Source organism: Equus caballus, chromosome 3, assembly GCF_041296265.1.
Source record: "Equus caballus isolate H_3958 breed thoroughbred chromosome 3, TB-T2T, whole genome shotgun sequence".
NCBI classification, from domain to species: Eukaryota; Metazoa; Chordata; class Mammalia; order Perissodactyla; family Equidae; genus Equus; species Equus caballus.
In genome coordinates, this window is record NC_091686.1 from 32,149,403 (window position 1) to 32,173,324 (window position 23,922).

The 23,922-nt window shown below is 48.5% G+C and overlaps 1 protein-coding gene across 2 annotated transcripts in view; it reads left to right on the plus strand.

Moving 5' to 3' along the window:
• Nucleotides 1-3,473: 3,473 nt before the first annotated feature.
• Nucleotides 3,474-23,922, plus strand: part of KIAA0513 — a 55,553-nt gene continuing 35,104 nt past the window's right edge. For both annotated transcript variants that reach the window (XM_023637431.2, XM_023637432.2), the window contains exon 1: nt 3,474-3,636. The gene's annotated coding sequence lies outside the window, so the exon portion shown is untranslated. The remainder of the gene's footprint in view (nt 3,637-23,922) is intronic.

A 23,922-nucleotide genomic window follows, 5' to 3' on the forward strand; every position in this document is an offset into this window, starting at 1 on the left:
AGGCCAAGCTCCAGCCCAGCGCAGCTCTACACCAAGCCCCGAGGGCCCGCTGTCACCTCGCTCCCCTGCTCCTGCTGCCAGGACCCCACCCACCAAGTCACCTGGAAGCAAGTCGTGCCCATTGGTGCTCTCACTCCAATAACTCAGTCCTCTTCCTGTCCTCCTCGCCCCCGTCCCCAGATCTTGTCTTAAGCTCACACTGGTTCATTCCACAAGTAGTTAATCATCCACTCTGTGCCTGGCACCGTGCTAGGTGCCGCAGACCCACGAGCGAGCCAAACCAGACCAAGTTCCTGCCTGCTATGGAGCTCAGAGACTAACTGAACAAATAAATAAGTGCACAGTTAAAACTGGCGTGTTCCTATAGAGGAAAAGGACGTTGTGTGGTGAGCGAGTATGCCCAGGCATCCGGCCTGGTCCGGGGGTCGTGTGGAAGGCTTCCTTGAGGATGTGATATGTGAAAGACATGTGGGTATTTGATAAGCAAAAGGGGGCAAATGGGGAGGCCCTACGGTGGAAAGCAGCATGGGGGCCAGTGTGTGGAAGGCAAGCGGGGAGTGGCTTGAGACCAGCCTGGAGAGCTCAGAGGGGACCGGGTTGTGCAGGCTCCTAACAAACAGATGAGGGATTCTGGCCACATCTGAGGGTCAGTGGGAAGCCACTAGAGGATTTTATCACATTTGTGGTTTTCAAAGGTCACTCCAGCTGCTTTGAGGAGAACAGACTGGGGAAGGGCAAGGATAGACGCAGGGAAATTAATAAATCTTAATGGAGCAATCGAATTAGAACACTCAGCATTTTGCAACCACCATAACATCATTAATGGATGCTAAACCACTGGGCCAAAGTTCACTGGAAAATAGGATATTTAGATAGTCTCCAAGTATCTTCCCCACAGATTACTTACAAAGGGAAAACAGCACCTTTATATTGGAGAAATATATCACCAGCTCAACCAGTGGTCAAACACAGCATCACCAATAACGAGACAAACGGATGTCTGTGCCTTCTAAGGCGACGCGTTGAGCAGGACGCACACCAGTTCGGCGACACTGCTGCCAGAGATGCGTCCCCTGGCTCTTTAAGGGCGCAATCAGAAAAGTCCAGACAGAGACTTCTGCAAAACTGCTGGCCTGTACTCTTAGCACATGTCAGTGTCTTGAAGGACAAAGAAGAGCTGAGAACCATTCCAGATAGAGTTTGCCTTTGAAGATGGAGGAAGGGGCCTCGGGCCAAGGAATGCAGGCGGCCTCCAGAAGCTGCAAAAGGCAAATTATTCCTCCCCCAGAGCCTCCAGAAGGGAGGCAGCCCTGCGGACACCTCGATTTTAGGATTTGACCCCAGAACTGTAAGACAATAAATTTGTGTTGTTTTAAGCTGCTATGTTTGTGGCAATATGTTACAAAGCTGCAGGGGAAATAGGCATTGTGGACGAGAACACAGAACTGAGGCTGTCGCATCACCGGCTTTAGCTTGTATAATTGTTTTTGGGATTCATCCTCTAATCAAAGTGCTTTTGAATATTGATCCAGCCATCCAATAAATTTACTATTTTCCCCACCTTTTCTTCATGCCATTCATATAGTATCATGAGATAGCTCAGCAAATGCTTTGTCCTGGATATCTGTTGCTTTCCCAGGCAGCCCAGAAATCTATCCCCCTTCTGGCAAGAGCACCTCAGTTTCCTGTAGGGACCCACCCTTCCCTTGCTCTCCACACAGGTAGCTGGGCGGGGCTGATCCTCACTCCTGTCCAGATGTGGCCAATCCAGTTTTCCCAAGAACTTGGCCTCAGAGCTTGGTTCAAGGGGATGAACACATGAGCGATGTTGGCCATTCAGACCAAATCCTGCGACTTCTGCTGGAAATACTGAAAGGAAGAATCCTTTTTTCCACCGGAGCTGCTAAATTGAGAGAATATAAGGCTGCTGCTGCTGGAGACCACCCTATAAAAAGCACTCATCTGAGAAGGCAGCTAGCTCAGGGAGGCAGTCTAATGGGAGAGAGACCAAATTCTCATGACCTCATTTGCACCCTGGATCCTACCGAGCCAACCCCAGGACTTCTCAGTTGTGTGAGCGATATATTCTAAAAGCCCCGTTTGCGTTGAGTTCCTTCACTTATAACTGAGAGAGTCCTGGCAAATACGCCTTCCAGGTCTAGACACACGGTCTCTACCCTATTTCCTTGGTTTGCCAGACTATATGTATCACAGCAGAAGTCAGGCTAACCTAGCGTGACTTGGTCTTTGTCACTTGTGCTTCCTCTTCTCAGGAGCACAAATATTCTTTGTGAATAACCTGTCTGAATATTTCCCAGGCCCAACGTCAAGTTCACTGGTCTGTGGTTTGCAGAACTTACTTTCTTCCCTTTTTTAAAAATGGCCATGTCATCTGCCTCTCTCCTACCTTCTGGCAAGGTCAGAAGACCTTGTATGAGAGAGAGAGAGAGAGTCCATATGAATCTCTTGAGGAGAAATGGTATTTCCCCCAAATGGAATCTGACGCTGAATACACTCACACTTTTCGGTTTTCCTGAATATTTCAGATACCACCGCATTTATTTAAAGACAGGGCTTCATTATTTCATAGAAGCAACCACTAGAAGGAGCCCTACAGCTCTGCCGTGTAGCTGTGGAAACGTCTTTGGCTCCTGTGAGGTATCAGCCCACACGCCAGAATCAGATTCCCTGTTCTACTAGACGCTGGAAGGAAGACTGACATAACCCCAAATTATAGGGGCGGGAGGTCATTTTCTGTTTCTATACTTCCTTCCTCTACAACTAAATAGCTTCTATAGGGGACAAATCTATGTTTTACCATTTTTTTAAATTGAAGAGATGTGAAAGGAACACAATGGCCCGAAAAGTTGTGTTTATTGTATTTGCTGTAAAGATGTAGACTGGGCTAGAACTTCTGGAGTCGTCGAAGTGGAACCCATCAGCCTTTAAGATGCCCCCTTTCAGAAGGTAAATCGGCCTCACCTTGCCCTTCTGTACCATGCCTCCTCACCTGGCTTATTATAAAAGCCTGTTCATCACTGTCCTGACTTCACCGTAACTCTGGAGTAGGCGGGCGGGAAATGACAAATGGCATCCTGTCTTAGAGTAGGGACACTCAGGGCGGGTAAGCAACCAGACCCAGGCCGCAGGTCCCGGCTCCCCCTGACCCCCCACCACTAAAATCCCCAAGTCGCCCCCCGCCACGTGCTGGCAGAATGGCCTGCCCCACCCAACTCTCCCGGCCCGGGAGACCACCCTAGTTTTGAGCTGATCCTTGGAAACGGGGTTCGCAGACCTTCCGTAACACCGATCCGCGAGAGGTCTCCGGGACCAGGATCCGGTGACCGGGGAAAAAACCAGGCCGCCCGGTGAGGGTCGCTACCCGGACTGGAGCCGAGCCCCTCAGGAGCGCGGGATGCAAGCAGCGGCACCGCCCCGTCACGTGACACCGCCGGGGCCGGCCTCGCGCCTGCGCAGACGCGGCCGTGGGGGCGGGCCCGGCCGGCTGACTGACAGCTCGCGCGGCCGGCGCGTCTGGAGGCCCGGCTCTCGAGCCGGCGCAGTGGCCGCAGCGCGGAGCCCGCCGGCGCCCGCTCGCTCCCGGTCCGCCCGGCCGGCCGGCCGGCGCCCGCCGCGGTGAGAGGGGCCCCGCGGCCCGCGGAGGGAGGGCGCGCCTCGCTGCTGCGGGCGGGGCGGCGCGGGGCTGTCCGGGGGGCGCCTGCGGGGGGCGACAGGACGGGCATCTCCGGGGCCGTGGGAGGACTCGTGGGGGTCGGGCCGCGGGGCTCCCGCAGGGTGCGCGCGTGCGGGGCGGCGGCGGAATGGGGCCGGTGCAGTGCCTGCTCGGGGGTGGACAGGGTGTCCCCAGCCCCCGGTGGCTTTGGGATGGAGCCGGTTCCTCAGGCTTGGGGGCACCCTCGGACTCCTGGAGGGGCATGCTGGGGACGGGGTGCCTGGGCCCGGGGTGGGAACGACATCTGCCAAGCCGTGCCTGTGTGTTGGCTTTTAAGTTTGGGTGGCAGACGGACGAGGTGTAGGGGCAGGGAAGAAGGGCTCCCTGGAGGGGGTGTCCGCCCCTCCACCCTGCCTGCGCGTTCCAGGGGCTCCCCTCCCCCCGACCGCGAGCCGGCTGAGAGGTTTGCAGGGGGCACAGCGGTGCAAACGCGGTGTCAGGAGCGCAGGTAGGACAGCTGGTTCGGGGGGCGCTGGCCCAGTTTCCAGAGTCTTTGAAAGGGCAGGATATGGTCTTCCTGGAGCTGGGCGCATTCTCCTCTTGTACGGGTTGGAGCTTCCCTGGGTTGCAGGTTGATTGAATTTGGGAGAAGAAACCGGGAAAGAGGGAAAAGACTTTGCAGTGGGCACTGGCCGGCTCCTCGGACTCCGGTTAAGTGCTGGGCAAGGGTGCCAACCTGCAGAATGAGCAGGAACTCGCCTCTGAGCTGGCACAGGTGAGGCGCCCTGACGTGAAGGTTGTCCCAGTGGTGAGTCAGTGTTAGAGGCAAGCCGACAGCTGTCAGGGACCAGGCTGCCTTAGCCAGGCTGCCATCCAGGCCATTGTCACCTAATGCTAATGTTTCAGATTCAGTTGATTAGAGGCACCCGGCTCCCCAAACCTAAACCAGGGCAGCCAAGATGCTTAACAACAAATTCAGCAAAGAAAAAAAGATTTTGATTGTGTTACGCTTGCGCGATCCTTCCTGTCTTTTCAGGTTTCTGTTTGGAAGTGTATGTTCTCCCATTGTTCAGAGTCTCTCCCTTGGGCTGTCACTCTTATTTATTTCCACTTTGTTCAGAAATAGGACTGCTTACGTATTTGAAGCACGGGGAGATAGGCTCTTGAGATGAGCTCACAGTGAAAAAGTTGACTCATGAGATTTTCTTTTTCCATTAAAGAAATGAAGACGGCTGAGGACTCACACATAGGCACTCTCAGTGATCAGCAAATTGTCTGTAGCCTCTCATTTGGTTCTAGAATAGAATGCATGTTTTTGGCAGTGTTTGTCTTTTGTATGGCGTGTGTCTGTCAGTGTGAAGGTGGTTGGGATCATTTCAGAAAGTAACAACTAAAGACAATGAAAAGCAACTCACTGAGGTGAGTAAATCACAAACCTTATAAATTTGCTACCGAATTCCAGAAAGTAGAGGATATCCACAGATGTTAGGTGCGGTTCTCTTTTCATGACAATGACTTTGGTTCTTTAGAGGCAAATTGCTTGATGTTAACCCCACGTGGGCTCTGAGGGGGCTGCTGTCAGGATAATCATCTAGGACAGGTTTAGAGTGGATGAGTCATGCTAGATGTTTCTCTCTCTCTCACTCTGCCTCTTCCTTCCAAAAAAGAAAATAATCAGGTTGAAAGAAACATCAAAAGCAGTCTGTGACTTTTTTTTTTTTGAGTAAGATTAGCCCTGAACTAACTGCTGCCAATCCTCCTCTTTTTGCTGAGGAAGACTGGCCCTGAGCTAATAACATCCGTGCCCATCTTCCTCTACTTTATATGTGGGATGCCTTCCACAGCATGGCTTTTCCCAAGTGGTGCCATGTCCGCACCTGGGATCCGAACCGTTGAACCCTGGGCTGCCGAGAAGCAGAACATGTGCACTTAACCGCTGCGCCACCGGGCCGGCCCCTGTGAAGATTTTTTAAAAGTCATGAAAAGTCAACCGACAGTCACTACTACCCCGTCACTTTTACATGACAGAGTCCTTTACAAAGGGCTTTCACGTGCAAAATCTTCATTGGTCTTCACAATAAACTTGGAGTATAGGTGCCGTTATTCTCATGTCACAGATGAGTAAACTGAGGCTACCATGTTCACTTAGCTACCCGGGGGCAGAGCCGAGTGTTAACCTAGCCTTCTGACACCAGATGCGGAATGGGATGTGGGAAGGGTCCAGGCAGATTATACACCCAGCACATCCGAGAGGCCAGGGCTTCCCCAGCATCTGCTGGCAGAGCACCCTTCTTTCCCACTGCCTGCCCGCTGACTCAGGCAGCCCAGCTCGCCTGTGTGGCCGCACCTGCACCAGTTCCCCTGCCCGAGGCTTGAGAAAGTCTGCGTCATATTCAGATTTGTTTATACGTCTTTGAGAAATCTAGTAGGAAGTATGATTGCAAGGAGTGTCTTTTGCTCAAGTGCTTGGTGTTTCCAAATCATCTCGGTGTCTTCAGCCGTGTGATGCAAGAGAACGAGGCAATGCTGGGGACACTTGCCCTAAGAGTTTTCCTTGTCCTCCACCCAGAAGAGAAATGCAGTGGTTGGGAAACCTGAGGAGCTCACCCAGTGGTTTTATTTATTTTATCCAGTTTTTTATACATGGTATTGTTGGGGTTATGGTGGCACTTTTTTTTTTTTTAAACGGGGCACAGCTGTTCTCATCAGGGAATAACAAGCTTGGGTTGCACTTTCTAGGTTGGGACATCACAAGAAGGAGCTCAGCAGGAAGATATCTGGGATATGTCTCGGCAGGTCAGCGGTACAAAACAGAATGAAAAGCCAGGGCAGTCTTGGAGCAGATCAGTAGGTGCATAGATCTGGAATGAGAAAGGGGTGCTTCCGGGCTACTCCATGCTTAGAATATTGTGTTCTTTCCCGGGCATCACATTTCATGCAGGACATAGAAAAAATCATTGGAAATTGCTATAGTGGTGAATGAAGTAGGGCTGGTAAGCCTGAGAGTCTTGGAGATTCTTGGGAGCCAGGATTCCAGAAGGTTCTGGGGCTGTCATTTATGAAACTTGCTCTGCAGTAGCCCAAGATCCCGAGAACCAAAGGAGAAAAGCTATCCTGAGACAGACTTCAATTTTAGGAACTTTATCAGGCCAGAGTGATCTTTTAAAAACTGTGAGTCAAATCCTGTCTCTCGCCAGTGGCTTCCCAGTTCTCTTAGGATCAGATTCAAACTTCTTGCCTTGGTCTGCTGTCAGGACTGACTGACCTTGCTTGTTTCTCTCACTAATAAAAGTCCTGCTTGCTTTCTGTGCCTTGAGCACATCTGGCTCATTCTGCCTCAGGGCCTTTGCACTGGCTGTTCCTCGTGCCAGATTTTCCCAAGGCTGGCTCCCTGTCATTCAAGTCACCCTCCAGTATCACATCCTGAGTGAGACCTTCCCTAACAATCAAAATAATTTCCTCCTGGTCCCCAACCCACTCACTCTATCATATTACAGCATTTATTTCTTCATGACAATATCAGAAATGACCTTATTCGAGAGTGGTTTTATTGTCTGCTCCCTACTTACACTGTATCAACATGCCCCAAACAGTTCCTAGCATATAGTTGGTGCTCAATAAGTATTTGTTGACTGAATGATTATTACGATAGTCATGGCATTTCACAGGTGGAGATTGCTGCCTTGGTAGGTGCGAAGTTAGTTTTCTTTTACTAGAGACAGTCAAACATAGGCTGGCTAGCTCACCACTGGGCAAGAGAACTCAAGCATTAAACAGGTAGTAAAACCAGGTAACTCTCTGAATGGGTGTCCTGGGGCTGCCATCACAAAGGACCACAAACGGGGGCTTAAAACAACAGGTATTTATCCTCTTACAGTCCTGGAGGCCAGAAGTCCAAAATCAAGGGGTCGGCACCGTTGGTTCCTTCCTGAGGGCTCAGACGGAGAATCTGTGCCCCTCTCCCAGCCTCTGGTGTTGCAGCCGTCCTTGGTGTTCCTTGGCTCATAGACGCCTCACTGCCATCTCTGCCCGTGTGGTCACATGGCCTCCTTCTCCCTGTGTGCGTGTCTTCACATTATCTTCCCTCTGTGTGCTCTCTCTCTGTTCCTTGTCTTCTTATAAGGACACCAGTCAGATTGGATTTAAGGCCCACCCTGTGCCATTATGGCTTTATGTGAATTTCACTAATTACATCTGCAAAGACCCTATTTCCAAATGAGGTCACATTCACGGTTCCTGGGGTTAGGACTTCAAGGTGTCTTTTTAGGGGAACACAAGTCCATGCATTACACCTTCCAACTTCAAGATCCGGTGACATTTTACAGAGAAAATCTAGCAGGAGGTGCTGGGTTATTTTTAGGGGTAATGACATGGATTTGGATATTTGTGTATAAAGCTTCCACAACTGGCAAGGTAAGTGGTGATCTATATGTGTCACAGGTGAGAATGGTGAGGGTCCCAGCAATCGAGTGATTGGCCCAAGGTTGTACGGACCGGATGATTTTCCTGGCTCTGAATGCCAAGTCCACGGCCTCCCCCCGCTCCTACCGCCTGCTGGTGGACGGGTCTTACTAGTGGCTCAAGCCCAGGGCAGGATGCGGGGTTTCTCCGATGCCTCTGCAGGGGCCGTGGAGGGATTATTTCCTTCCTCAGCATTTTGCTTCACCCGGTCCTTGTGGAGGAGGAGTGGCTCATTGACGTCCAACGGTGAAACAAATGGTGCAGCTGCACGTGACGCTCGGCGTTAGTCCTCACACAGCGGCTTTCACGGGAGGTCACGACACTAGGGGAAGCTGCGTTTTCCCTTGGTGAGCTTCTCCAGCGGTTCTGAAGTGCTTTTGTGTAAGGTTTTGGTGTCTCAAATTTTGACCCTGAAAAAGTATTGCTGCTGTTCCCAGAATGAGCCGTCCAGGAGCTCATGGGGCAGCTTTTCTCGTTGGGGGGAGGGGGCGGGGTGGAGAGGGTGAGAGCAGGGCAGGCTGCCAGCAGAGTGTCTGAAGTAACTTGCACCTTCACCCTCAGAGACCAGTATCCCCCCTCCTTTATTTAATTTAATTCATTTTGCCTAGGTCATGATGCAGACGCTACCAAACTCAAAGGGCACGGAACGACGTCTAGTGAAAAGTAGTTTCTGTTGCTCCCTTCTCTGTCCCCCTCCGGCTTCCCACTCTCCCCTCCAGTGGCACCGTCACCACCAGCATCTCCTTCCAGACACCCAATGTCCTTGAAGGTCCCCGAGCGTCACCCCCACACACCCTGAGGGCTGAGCTTGCGTCCCCACTTTCCCTTCTTCCTCCTGCCTTTTCAGGACCCCTTTCTATGGGGACCCCATAGGCTGGTCTGTTCCCGTGTGTCAAGAGCTGATGACACACCTCTGCCAGCAGTTTTACATTTGGAAGGGAAGTGCTTAGAAGAAATGAATCTATAATGGTAAACTTAGGGGCTTTGAGGCAAGAGGGTGGGGAAAGAGCTTTTATGTATGGGGTGGTTTTCAGAGTCAAGCTCCTTAAACTTCAGGGTTGGCCCTGACAAGGAGGCAAGGACGGCACACTTGAGGAAGAAGCGGGGTGCAGTTTATGCCTTCTCCCTGAGGGGGCAAAGTTGTTGTAGCTCCTGTTTATCGGGTTTCCTCTGCCATGCCCAGCAATGTGCCAGGTGCTCTGTGGGTTGTCACTTTAACCCTCACGAGAACACCACGGCTAGCCACCACTGCCGTACCTGTTTCACAGATGAGAAGGCTGAGGCCTGGAGAGGCAGAGTGGTTTGCCTCCCGTCGTAGGGGCAGAGCTGGCACGCGGATCCAGGCAGCTCCTCCTTCTGTCCCAGGACCCAGTTCCGGGACCACGGTGCGTTTAGTTGTCACAGCTCCCCAGTCTCCTCTGGTCTGGGACGGTTCTCATCTTTCCTTGTTTTAGGTACAGTTTGGTGGTCCCTGTGTAAACAGTATCTTCATAGCTCTCAGAGGAGGAGCCGTCCGATGGTGGCCCGTGTGTGACAGTCCATGTAGTACGTACATTCGAGGAAGAACCTTATGTAAGAAAAACCTGATTTTGTCCTCAGGGTTTTTCTGGGCTCCTTCCAGAAATGTTCTCCTGCCTCTGAAAGTCCAAAGTGGGTGACCAAGACCCATTCCCCCATAGGAATCATCTCCAACAAATTCTGAGAGAAATGGGAAATTTCGAGGAAAAAGAGAGAGAGAGAGTAAAGGGGATTTTTTTCTTTTAATTTTTAGTCTACTTAGGAAAGCGTGTGCCTGGGTGCCGACCGTGTCCCTCGTGATGTCCTTTCGTAAGCCAGGTGTGTTTGGAGGCATCCTCCTGGCCTTTCCGTCTCAGCCAGGCATGACTCAGAGCAGATGACTCACCCGTGGCAAAGTGACCGACGAGCTGGGGGGAAAATGAGAATTAGAAACAGCGGAACAAAGGGAAAATGCCAGAGTAAATGAGCTTGGAGGGCTGCTGTTCAGCTGACATCCTTGAATTAGGGGTTTGGGGGTGAAGCCAGGAAGCTAAGATACAAAAATAGGGCCCCCTAAAAGGGGAGAAAGCCTCGTGAGAGGAGAAAACCAAATTGTGAGTTAGTAGTAAATATCAAGAATGAAGTGAAAGAATCAAATGAGATCAAACCCGTGACAAACCTGAGCCACCCCCTCTCCCGGTTTTTGAACTTAATTTGTGTGATGCGGCAAAGGAGACAGGAGAGCGGGTCTGCGCCCCGTCACTCTTAGGATCCCGAGGCTCGATTTGGATAATGAAATAGGGCTTCATTTATCTGCTGTTGTGGAGGAAAGGAAGATTCCACGTAATTGAAATTTCAATGCGAGTAGAATTAATGAGACTCATCTGTCCTGTGGGAAGGAAGTAGCGTCTCTGACTTCATCTCCTGACCTCTTCTAAATAACCCCGCCAGGTGACAGGAGTGGCCAAAAGCCACGGGGTCCCATGAGGCGGATGCCTCCTGCTTGGTGGTCCTGCTTCTGTCCTTTCCCGCGTGCCGGTCCTCTTGCCACGCAGCCGCGAGGGTGCAGCATCTTTGCGAAGTGTCAGTCAGGTCCTGCAGGCCCTCCAGTGCTCTCCCATGGCCCCTGGGGGGAAATTCCAGCTCCCTAACTCGGCCTCCAAGCCCCTGCCTCCCGCCAGCCTCAGCTCCTTCCCTCCCTCCCTCTGCCTCCCCCGCTGAGCCCCCCTGCCTGGCTGTTGCTCCAGCGGGCCAGGTTCATTCCCACCCACAACTGCCCTCTTAGGTTCTAGAGGGACTCGGTGGTCAGTGCCGTTCGGAGCCTGTTTTCATCAGAGCATCTTGACGCACAAGGTTCCCTGTGCCCAACGATGTAAACCGTCTCATGGAGGAACGTATGTATTGTCAGAGGTCTGTTGTGATCACTCTCTATGGGACTCACTTTTGGGGTAGAGTGATGCCAGAGAGAGGAGGGTTTTCTATCAGAAGCAGTTAACCAGATGAGATTCTTCGGTGTTGTTGCTGCTTGGAGTTCATACAGATCAGGGACTTTCAACTGGCGGCAACGTCTAGGGACATTTGTGGTTGTCACGGCTGTGGGTGCTTCTGGCCTCCGGTGGCTGGAGGCCAGGACTGCTGCTAAACATACAGTGCACACAGGACAGCCTTCACCAGAAAGAACCTTTGGGCCCGAACGTCGGTGGCGCCGCCGTGGGGAAGCCCGGCCATGGATCCGCGTGGCTCCACGTTGTCTCATTTCTGAATCGCCTCTGGCAACATCAGGAGGGTTATTACTCTCCCGAAACTTGACAGGCTCCATGCAGGCCCCGTCTTTTCATTCCCTTCTCTCTCTCTCTCTCTCGGGTTAAACCCTCCCCTACATATCGTTTCTCTTCCTAAAAGGATAGACTGAGCTCGAGCTGCCTCCAGCTAGAGCATCTGAGATGAAAGAAAATCGACTCCGCTTTTAAAGCATGAATTAGAATTCTGCAGGGAAGACATCTGGAGCAGCCTGGGCCTTGAGAACCGCGGATCAATACACTTTAAGCAGCCCTTGAAAGCTATTTAGGTACCGGCAAAGCAAAGCGACGGCAGAAGCCTGTTTCTTTTCACTTACATGCGAGTAAACATCTGCCAGCGACACTTTCAAAACACACGTATTTATGCTCCAAAGCAGGATTGGAGTGCAGAATTATGTCTCTTAAGGCCCCCCAAAACAACAGAACCCAGCTCCCATGTTATTATGGGTAGAAAAGTGATTGATTATCTAGGTTTCAATGTTAAGGTTTGAGGGAGTACTTGCCAATAGAAACCGAGGTTGTGCCAGGCTTCACGATGTTTTTCTCCTTCCCAGCTCTCCGGCTGGGTCTGAGCAAGTCTGAGTCAGCTGTGTGGGGTCTCTGCAACCTCACGCCGCCGCTCTGTGCTCTTTGCTCTGGAGTGTCTTTGCTCGTCTGACCGCAGGCTCCTACCAGGTTCTACCCAGAGAATGTGGTCTTCAAGGTGTCCTCCTTCTGGGCTCCCATTAGCTGCTGCATCCTGGCATGATAGCACTTGGCACGTTGCTGTCCTCCTTTGCTTATGTCTGTCTCTCCCTGGATCACGTCTGGGAAAGGCAGGCCTATTCATCTCTGTCCTCAGGACTTGTCACTGTTCTGGTACACCGTGGGGGCTTAATAGTGTTTGTCAAACAAATGACATGAACTCTACAAAATAGTGCCTTCTACCCGTCCACACTGGGACCGCCTCCGTCAGAGAAGCGGCAGCTCTGCTCCTTGTCCTGCGGGTGGTGAAGGTCGGGGACTTGCCTCTGAGCAGAGCGACGATAAACCCTCTGGGCCAAGAGTGGCCCTGTGTTTTCCCTGGTTCCGGTTTTCCCGGTTGGTGACATTGTGGGCAGAGAGCGTGGGTTCTAGACGCAGCTCGTGTGAGCCACTGCTGCTTTGCTGCCGTGACGCCACCCTGCCCCTTCACTGCTCTGGCTCTCAATTTCCCATCTTAAAACCACTTCTGCGAGTCTGTGCCTTTCCCATGAACCATCCTCCCTGGTCCCTTCCTTGTGTGTCTGCCACCTCCCCACCGTCTTCCAGAAATCTCCAGTCTCATCTAACCCTAACATCTTGGGATTTTATTTCAGTCAAACAAAGTAGCATCATTTAGTGTGTTGCCATTTTGTTCCCACTCCTTTGCGGACATGTCCTGTGTGATTATTTTTAAATCATTGCGTTGTTTCCTGGAGGCACTGAGTAACCCAGCATCTGTGGGTGGAAGATGCTCAGCCCTCCTTGTTTACCAGTCTCTCCTGAAATGGGAATTAGAGAATCCTGTTAAGAGCTCTGGGTTAACTGTCATCTTGCTGGGTCAGACATTGCCTGCACCGCTTCCAACCGGGAGACCTATGGATTGTCTTCTCCCCTAGACCTTGGGGAGGGGTGTTAGCCCACACCAGACTTCCACAGCTGTTCAGAGTCCTTATCCACACCCCAAATTAGCAAACAGTTACCTGTCTGCATTACAACAAGGCTGTGGAGTCAGACTCCACTTGGGTTTATCTAGACTCTTCCGTTTGAGCTCTGCGGCCTTAGACAGCCATTTACGCTTTCTAAGCCTTAAAGTGTCTTCACCCGTAAGATGGAGATAATAGATGCAGCTCGTGTGTCAGGGGTAATTAAATCAGGCTATCAGTGTAGAACACAGCTCGGTGCCCGGTGTGTTGTGAGCCTACAGTGAATGTTCGTTGTAATTACCATTTAATTATTAGAAAGTATTAAATAACAGTAGTAGTGAGCATTATGGAAAAGGACAGCCCGCACTGGCTTGGCTTTCTGACCCTATTGTCATCCAGCAAAGCGACAGGAGGAGGCAGTGGCCTTGACCTCGAGAGCGGAGAGTGCCAGGAACCACAGCAGGGGGTGTGGCTGGGGGGCAGAACATCCCACGTGAGTACTGAGGGCCAGGAGCAGGAGTGTTTTGAGATGTCTGAAAATGGCATCTTTTTGTTCAAATAGGAATTGGTAAGGAGAGAAAAATTTTAGAAAAATGTGATTGGATGTAGTTTCTATAATGGGTCATATAAAAATCTTTAAAATGTTTTAAAAAGACCTCTCATTTCACATCTTAGGACGGTTTGTAGAATCGATAACACCCTGCCATTAATTCCAGCAGTGAGGCTGTGTCTGTGTGTGTCTGTGTGTCTCCCTGTCTCCCTCTCTGTCTCCACTGTCTCTCTCCCCCTCTCTCTGATCGTTGGAACAATCTGGCAGGTACGCTCTGGTCAGAGGCGCTCGGTGAGATGACGCTTTCCTCCGTGTCATGTTTTGAGGGAATCTGAGTCCAAAAAGCCGATTTGATCTCTGAGGTTAAAGCCGAGAGTCTGGAACGAGATTTCAGGAAGACCGTCACATTCGCTCAACAAAGGGTCAGCCGTGGGGAAACTAGGGCCCATCGCTCCAGGAAAAGGCAAGCACAGCACCGTGGAGGCGGTGGCGGCCTGGAAGCGGGGTGCCCTGCCTCCTTCGCGGTCCTGGCAGGGAGCCCACGGCTGGCAGAGGTTTGGGTCAGGCTGTGCGAGCAAGGAGAGCGTGACCACCCCTCCACAGCCGCGTGGCCTCCAGGCCGGAGCGCTGCTCTGTGGGACTCCTAGCCATTCTCCATTCACTCCTTTGCTTGGGTTGTTCCGCCCTGAGCCAACTGAGGCGACACCTAATTGCCTGAAGTGCCTTGCACAAACCTTCATGCCTTTAGAAATGTGTGTGAGTTTCCCCATCTCTGTTTCCTAAAAGCCACAATGGCTCAGAAAGGAGACCCTCATTATGGAAGGCTTGTGTTTTCCCTCGTAGTCATTCAGTGAGTTCTCGGCAGCTCGGTGCCTTCATCCGGTCAATAGTGAAGAAGCTGGATCCAGTGTGGGTTTGCAGGAAGGAGGGGACCCCCTGCCCAGAGCGCACAGCAGGGCTGTGGGCCCCCAGGAAGGGGAGATGGTGTCCTGTGTCATCCAGGGCAGGTCACAAGCTTTCAGGGCGGTGACGCAGACACCAGGCCCCCCTGTGACCCTGAAGTGGGAGCTTGGAGGGCATTTACTTTCTTGTGGTGCAGAGGAGGGGACCCCGACTTTCCCAGCAGCTCTGGGAACAGTCTCTCCCTTCCTCCCCCGAAAGGTGATGCTTCTCTTACAAAAAGGAAGTTTCCAGCCCTAGCCGTCGACATGGTCTGTGACAGTCAGGGGCGTTTCTGTGGTGTGAAGGAGTGGCTGGAGGGGAGGACGGGCTGCCATGCGGCTGTCTCAGAGCTGGCCAGGCTGGCTTGAGGCAAGGGAGTGCTGATCTTTGGGGAGAGCGAGTCCTTGTATTTGATACTGAAGCAGAGGCCCCAGGAGCTTGTTTTGTGGCCGTAACAGAGGGAGTGCCTGAAATCGGGTTCCACTTCCAGGAGTCAAGGGTCCGAAGTCGTCGTCTCCTCAGATAAGGTGACCGAGTTCTGCCCTGTGTGTGGGCCTGCACTCTGGCCTGTGCAGGCTGCCTTGACCATTGCCACCCTCTCAGACCAGCGGTCAGCTCGCAGGCCTTTGTGGAGCTCCTCTGAGGGGCCGACCTTGCTCCTGACACCTCGCTTGGGCTTCTGTCCTCGTCTCAGCCCTGGCTGTCTCCTGATGGGCATCCCCTAAGGAGGGGTTGGAAGGCCAAGCTGGCAGGTGGTGGGCAGTCCCCTCATGGCCTTGGGAAGCGAGCCAGGCCCATGTCCTCGACATTCCCGTGTCCCAGCTTCTCAGACGCAGGGAGTCGCTTTTAACTTTGACTTGCTTTGGTCTCTGGCTGTTTGCACTTTATGGGGAGAACCTGGTAGGAGTCATTTCTGTGAGTTTTTCTCTCATTCAGTCTTTCCTGCCATGTGTCTTTCTTCCCCATGGAGTTACACCTATTACATGAGGCTATTTTCCTAGCAGCATCCTCCCTGTTCAGTTAAACAACAGAACTGACTCGATCCGGAGTACCTTCCACAGACACGACCCCTTCCTCCGTTTAGACAAGGGATGAAAAACCACAGAAAAAGTGGGGACTCTGGTATCGCGGCCCCCCTCAACTCCACCTCCTCCCCGCATTTCTGGTGCTCCACCCTGTCTGACAAGAGTTGGAGAGGCCCTTCATCGTTTCTAGCTGCTCTCCGTCTCCTGGATCCTTGATTGTTTTTTATTTTCCTTATACACAAGAGAAAGAATTCTTGTGCAAGAAGGTAGCTATTGGCGAGTAAACTGCCGGAGAGGGATGGCCCATCTGTAGGCGGAGGCCATCCTTTAAGGTCAGCTGGTGACAGGTTGAGATGACTGGTGTAGTGGCCTCACGTCCTCCAGGGATCCAGGTGAGAACCTGCTTGTCAGGAAGGGTGTGTGGCTCCTGATGAACACCTGGGAGGAGTGTGGTCACAGGTAGCGGCCGCTCCAGGAAGTCCAGGACGCATCCTAGGCTGGATGGTGGGTGAACGGCAGCCACGGCGAGGAGTCTGGGGTCTCCAGGGCCCCGCTTTTTGTAAGAAAAGGGAACTACCTCTTACTTAGCCCTCCGTGTTCTGGGCACTTGGCTGGCTGCTTCCACCTCTTTTTTTTTTTTAATTAACATACAGTAAAATGGACCTTTTTTGGGAGCACATTTCTGTGAATTTTAAAATATGTATAAATTCATGTAACCACTGCCACGTTCAATTAGGAAACAAAACATTTTCTCCATCACCCCCTAAATGTCCCCTGGGCTCTCCCTTGTGGCCACCCTCCCCCTTCCCTCACTCCCAGCAACCACTCAGCTTCCTCTCTTGGAGAACGTCTTACAAATGGAACTTTTGAGAAAGGTTCTTTCTCGGCACAGTGCATTTGAGGTTCAGGCGAGGTGTCGGGTGCAGTAGGATTTTCTTGTGGGCAGTAGGCTGTCGTGTGGGTATGGGCCAGTTCCTTTATCCCTTCACTTGTTGAGGGACATTTGGGTGGTTTTCAGTTTTTCATGATTACGAATATAGTTGCTGGACACATTTGCGTGTGGATTTTTGTGTGGACTCAAGTTTTCATTTCTCGTGAATACAGACCTAGAAGTGGGATTGCTGGGTTGCGTGGTAAGTATGTATATTTAACTTTATAAAAAACTGCCCCAATCTCCCAGGCAGAAAAACTCCAAATGTCTGTAGATCTCTGCCCTGAAGGATGTGGGGCGGGACCCTCAGGATATCAACTTTTTCTTTTAGGAGTAGTGTTTTCATTGTCACGTCTAAGAACTTTTTGCCTTGCTTTGTTCTAAAAGTTTTATAGTTTTATATTGTATCGTTGGTATGTGATCCATTTGAGTTAATTTTTGTATAAGGCGTGGGGTTTAGGTCAGGGTTCCTTTTCACTATCTGCCCATGGATGTCCAGTTGTTTCAGCACCATTTGTTGTTGAAATGACTGTCATTGCCCCATTGAACTGCTTTTGGATCTTTGTCAAAAATCCATTGGCCGTACTTGTGCGGGGCTATTTCTGGACTCTGTTCTGTTTCATTGATCTGTGTGTCTCCCACCCTCCTGTGTCACCCTGTCTTGATTCCCACAGCTATTATCGTAAGTCTTAAAATCAGAAAGTACGATTCCTCCAACTCTATTCTTCTCTTTCAAAATCAGTTTAGCTGTTGTAGTTTCTTTGTCGTCCTGTATAAGTTTTAGAGTACGCTTGTTTATATCTATGAGAAAGTCCCACGGGGATAGGACTTGCATGATGTCTGTAGATGAATCCGGGGAGAATCGGCGTCTTACTGTGTTGGGTCTTCCGCTCCTCGGACGCGGAATGTCTCTCCTTACTAAGTCTCCTTTGGTTTCTTTCATCGCTGTTTTGGAGTCTTCAGCATACAAATACTGTACATGTTCTGTGAGATTGATGCCCGAGTATTCACTTCTTCAAGTTATTGTAAATGCTGTTCAGTTTTTTACTTCGTTTTCCAGATGTTCCTTGCTAGTTCATAGAAACATGATTTTGTGTTAACTTTGTATCTTGCAGCCTTGCTAAAGTCACCTGTTAGTTCTAGAGATTTTTTTTTAAAGATTCCTTAGGATTGTACACTCAGACAATACGTCATCTGTGAATAGAGACAGGTTTATTTTCTCCTCTCCAATATTTTTTCTGATGCCTTTTAATATCTTCCTCTTGCCTCATTGCTCTAAGTAGGACTTCCACCACTGAGCTGAACAGGAGAGATGAGGGTGGATGTCCTTGCCTTGTTCCTGGTCTCATAGGGAAAGCCTTCCGTCTTTCACCATTAAATCTGACGTTAGACGCGGAGTGTATATAGATGCTCTTTATCAGGTTGAGGAAGTTCCCCCTGTTCCTAGTGTCTGAGAGCTTTTATCGTGAATGGGGATTGAATTTGTCAAATGCTTTTTGTTGTCGTTGTCAGTTGATGTGATCATATGGTTTTTCTTTAGACTGTCAGTACAATGGATTACATTGTTTCATTTTTGCATCACATTCCCAAGATCAACTCCACCCATGGTGTATTATTCTTTTTCTATACTGCTGTCTTTGATTTTCGAATATTAAAATCTTTGCATCCATATTCGTGGAAGATATGGGTGTGTCGTTTTCTCCTACTGTCTTTTTCTGATTTGGGACAGAGTAATACTTGCTTCATAAGATGAATTGGAAAATGTCACCTCCTGTTGAATTTTCAGGAAGAGATTGTGTAGAATTGGTATTGTTTCTATTTTAAATGTTTGGTAGAATTTGCCAGTGATACCATCTGGGTCTGGAGATTTCCTTTTTGGAAGGTTTTATACTATCAATTTAATTTCTTTAATAGTTATAGGACTATTTAGGTCGTCCATTTCACCTCGGGTGACTTTAGGTAATTTGTGATTTTCAAGGAATTGTTCCGTTTCATCTCAGTGGTTGGCTTTGTGTGCGTAGAGCTGTCTCTAGTTTGCTCTGATCGTCCTTTTAATGTCTGCAGGATGTCTACTGATAACCCGTCTTACATTCCTGACATCGCTTATTTGTGTCTTCTCCCTTTTTTCATTGATTCCTTCTTCTAGTTTTTAAGGTGGAAGCTTAAATTATTGGTTTGAGACCTTTCTTCTTTTCTGGTGTAAGCATTTCATGCTGTAACTCTCTCCAAGCACTGGTGTAGCTGCATCTCACTGGTTTTAATATGTTGTATTTTCATTTTCCTTCAGGTCACTATGTTTTCTGATCTTCCTTGAGACTTCCTTTTTGACCAACGGATGACGTGGAAGTGTGTTGTTTGATTTCCGAATGTTTGGAGATTTTCCTGTTATGCTCCTGTTATTGATTTCTAGTCTAACGCCATTATGGTCAGAGAACATTCTTTATGTGACTTCAATTGTTTTAGAGTTTCTAAGGTTTGTTTTACGACCGATGCTGTGGACTGTCTTGGTGAACTTGAGAAGAATGTTTACTCTGCTGTTGTTGGGGCGAATGTTCCGTAAATGTCAGTGAGATCCAGTTGGTAGACGGTGCTGATTCTCTTCTCCATCCTTGCTGACTTTGTCTGTTAGCTCTCTGGATTACAAGACAGGAGTCTTAAAGTCTCCAGCTATAACTGTGGATTTCTCTCTTTCTCCTTTCGGTTTTTGCTTCATGTACTTTGAAACTCTCTTGTTAAGTACCTGCATATTTAGGATTCTTATATTTTCTTGAAGAGTTGGCACTTTTATCATTATGTAATGTTCCTTTTTATCCCTTGTAATCTTCTTAGCTCTGATGTATGCCTTATCTGATATTAATATAGCCTCTCCAGCTTTCTTTTGATTTGTGTCGCATGGTACGTCCTTTCTCTATCCTTTATTGTTAATCTAACTATATGACTATATTTCAAGTGAGTTTTTTGTGGACAACTTATAGTTAGGTCATGTCTTTTTATCCATTCATATGATCTCTGTCATTTTATTGGTGTGTTTACATAATTTACATCTAATATAATTATTAATATATTTGGATTTAGGTCTGTCATTCTATTTTTTTTGTTTTCTGTTTGTTCCCTCTATTTTTCTTTCCTCTGTGTCCCTTTTCCTGTATTCTTCAGGATTATTTGAATGTTTCAGCATTCCATTTTCATTTATTAAGTTTTTTACTTTATGTAGTTTGTGCTTGTTTTTGTTGTATTTTTTAGTATTTGCTCTAGCGACTACAATGTGCACACTTAAACTTTTCACAGTCTGCTTAGAATCAGTAATTTACCACTTCAAGTGGAAAGTGGAAACCTTATCATTGTAGAAGTCCCTTTATTCTCTCTCCTTTAAGTTGTAGTTCATGGGTATTATATCTATTTACGTTGAAAATCTCATCAGCCAATGTTGTAGTTTTTGCTTCAACTGTCAAACATATTTTAAAGGACTCAAGAGGAGGAGAATAATCTATTATGTTTACCCAGATTTTTTTCCTTTTCTTTTGTATTTCCTTCCCTCCTGACATTCCATGTTTTCCTCCTGGAATTATTTCCCTTCTGTCTAAAGAAGTTTCTTTATAACTTCTTATCGGGTGGTCTTTTGGTAGCAAATTCTCTTGAGGCTATTTTCCCTTCACCTTCATTTCTGAAGGATTTTTTTGCTGGATATGGAATTCTAGACTAGCAGGTCTTTTCTTTCACACTTAAAAGTGTTATTTCACTTCCTCCTGGCTGCCACAGTGTTTGTTGAGAAATCTACAGTCACTTGACTCCTTCTTCCCCTGTGAGTGATGCCTCATTTTTCTCTGGTTATTTTCAAGATTTGTTCTTTGTGTTTAGTTTTCAGCAGTTTCACTGTGGTGTGTGTGGATTTCTTTGGATTCATCCTTTTTTGTATTCACTAAGCTTCTCAAATCTATAGGTTTATGTCCTTCACCACTTTGGGGAGTTTCAGTCATTATTTCTTCCAATTTTTTGCACTGCCTTCTTTCTCTCCTTCTGGGACTCTAATGACACAGATGTTAGATCCTTTAGTATTGTCCCACAGATCCCTAAGGCTCTGTTCATTTTTTAAAAACCTTTTTTCTCTCTTTTGTTCAGATTAGATCCTTTTTATTGATCTGTCTTCATGTTCACTGACCCTTTCCTCTGTCGTATTCATTCTACTATTGAGCCTATGCAGTGGTTTTTAAAATTTCAGTTATTTTGTTTTTCAGTTCTAAAATATCCATTTGACTCTTCTTTCTATCTTCTGTTTCTTTGTCATGACTTTCCATCTTTCCCTTCATTTCAAGAATGTTCTCCGTTACTTCTTGGAGTATTTTTTATAACTGCTTTGAAGTCTTAGCTAATTCCAAAAGCTGTGTCATCTTGGCACTGCCATCTATTGATTATCTTTTATTGATTAGGATTTTCCTGGTTCTTTGTGCGTTGGGTAATTTTGGGTTGATCTTGAATATTTTGCTGGATTTTGTTGGATTGATCTTGAATATTATGTTATGAGACTCAACCAATCTGAGTTCAGATTCTAAGTCCCTGCCAGCCTTCTGTGGGTTTCAGCATCAGAACCTTTGCATTGCTCTTCAGAGCTGCCCAAGTGTGCCATTCCGCAGCCAGTGTGGGACGTGACCGGTGGTCTGTCCTGAACTTCAAAGCCTATGGTATGCTGTTTAGAGTTAGATCTACACATACTCAGCTCAGGGCTGAGCCCAGGAACTCATAGCCAGCTTTATGGGGTTGTTTTCCTGAGCTCCTCCCTCTCTGCAATGTTCCTGATCCTTTCTGGTTCCTAAGGCCGCATCTCTTTGATCCTTCAGCTGGACGACGGGGGGCTTTGTTTCTCCTGCTCTGTTACACTCTTCCTGTGACTTAGCTCACATCCCTGACTAAGCAAGAGGAGGACTGAGAGAGAGAAATCCAGTGGGTTTTTCACCCTTTTCGGACCACAGCTCCTCCAATTGGAAGAGAAGTTTCCCTCCCTCAGTTTTAGGCATCTGTGGACCCCTCTGCTGCTGCTGTGAGGGCTGCTGTGGGATTGCGGGGGGGTTGGGGCCTGAGAGAGCTGAGACAACAAAGGCATCAAAAAAGGAAAAAACTTGGGCTTTGGCCCACTATCTCTAAGAACTAGGTGACTCCTTTCCTGCTCCACAAGCCAGGACTCACTGGCTTCTCCTGGAGCTCTGCTGTCTACACGGATGCTCGCTTCTGGGTACCGGGTTGTATCCAGTCCAGGCTGTGGCTCCTGGAATGGGGAGATGGCAAACTCACCACCAGTTTGCTGGTGCGTCAAATTCTGGTCATCTTCCCTCATCTACCTGCTGCTGTTTACGTTTCAGAGACCTCAAACAGCTGCTCTGTTTGCTCCGTCCAGGGTTTATAGCCACATTCAGTGGGGGAGACAGGGCAGGGTGTGTGCACTCCATCTTGCTCAGAACTGTAAGGAAACCAGAAGATGTGTTTTAGAGGCATTCAACAAAGAAATCTGGATTAAGCGAAGAAATGAGGAAGTCAGGATGTGCAGGAAAATTGTGGTTTGTATGGGGAAAGAGGAAAGTCAAGGTTGAAGGATTAGATAGATATTAACAGAAATACCTGATGTGTGGGGTCACATAAAGAACTCATGGAACCCTCTCCCTTGGAATTTCCTTATTCCCATCTTTACGTATCTGCCCTTGCGGAGTGAGAAGGGAGTCCCTCAGCACCGGCTCGGGCTGCCAGTTGGAGTGAATGGTTTGTCTGTAAGCCAGTGACCTTTATTCCTCTCCCCTGGGAATATTAGGAAAATACACCTGGAGAAGTGGAGAAAGATTTCTCTGAGACTGAAGAGTCTGCAATCTGGGATATCGAGTGTTTGTGTCCAGGCCGTCACCCATGTGTATAGCCTCATGCTGCAGAATCTGATCCGAGCTTGATGAAGAAGTTCAACTCTCAAAGTAGATCTTGCTCACTCTCTCTTTTTCACTCACTCCCTCAAATAGAGCAAAGCCTTTATTGCAGGAATAACTCTTGCCTTGCTAAAGCACTTTCTGAATGAGTGGGCTGTTAATACGGGTTATCACTGAATGTGCACCTACACATGTTGTCACTGATGAAAACGAAGACCGTCTGAACGCTGTAAAGAGGACTTGGAGGTGGTCCGTTTTTCCAGAACCTCTGATATGGGCTTTCAGGTTTCCGTTGGCCTCTTGATTCATACACTGAACATTTTTCGCATGCCTAATATTAATATCATTTAAAATTTGTGTGACGCTTTAGCCATTTGATTTTTTTTTTCTTTGTTATCTCATTTGATCCTTATAGCAACACTGTAGGGCAGACAGGATAGCTGTGGTATTGTTCTATATTGTTTTTACATTGTTGTAAACTGCGAGAGTATAATTTGACATCTTGGTTTTTCATTTTTCATTTCATTTTCATTTCACACGAGCATTTTCGTGGTGCTGTGTTGTAATTATTGCTCTCTGTAATAGTTCAATGAAGTGTCAGAATTAATGTTACAGAATTTACATAATTTTCTTGTGGTTGAGCGTTTAGGTTATCTTGACTTTTTTGCTGTTACAAATAATGCTACGTATAGGTTTTTTGGCATGTTTTAGGTTGTTTCCTTGGGATAAGTTAAATAAATAGATTCTCAAAATATTGTTAAACGTGTTTCAACATTAGGGAGCATTTCAGAAGACCTCAGGTGCCTTAGAGAAAACACAAGCATAACACAATAACAATTTTCAGATTTCTTCATGTTGAAGAGCAGGTTTTGGATGTGCCAAGAGATTTAACCAGAAGGAGGTGGGTAGCGTATATAAGGAAATGAAGAAAGCATTAGCAAAGACATAGAGTGTGTGTGTGTGTATGTGTGTGCAGGAGAGAGAGAGAGAGAGAGAGAGATGAGGCTAGCCTGATTAAAGCAGAACTTCCATCTTGAAGAAACCAGCCACCAAATGCTTATGTGAGGCTGCATTTGAATAGTGGCAGTGTCCCCATTGGAGAGCTGTGGCCACTGGAGAGCCGTGTGGGCAGCACTGACCAGCTCCAGATTGCAGAATGCCTTGACCACCAGCCAGGATGATGATGTCATGGCTAAGTGGTGAAGGACACTAGTGGTTTTTAAGCAGAGCGCTTACCGCAGCCTGCCAGGTGGTCCCTGTGTCCAGGAAGATTTGCCCAGAGCCTCCTCTCCTGCAGAGACCCAGATGTCCAGCGTGTACAGATCTTTGCTTCAGCCCTTCATTGGGCCAACGGCAGCAAAGCACCAAGCCCAAAGAGAATGGACGTTTGTTCCTTTCCGTCCCTAACCTCCTTGGGGTTCTTTGGAAAAGACCCAAGCCCCAAATTTTTTAAGGAGCCTCTCCCAATCCAGTAATTAAAGTGTGGCTGTCTGCA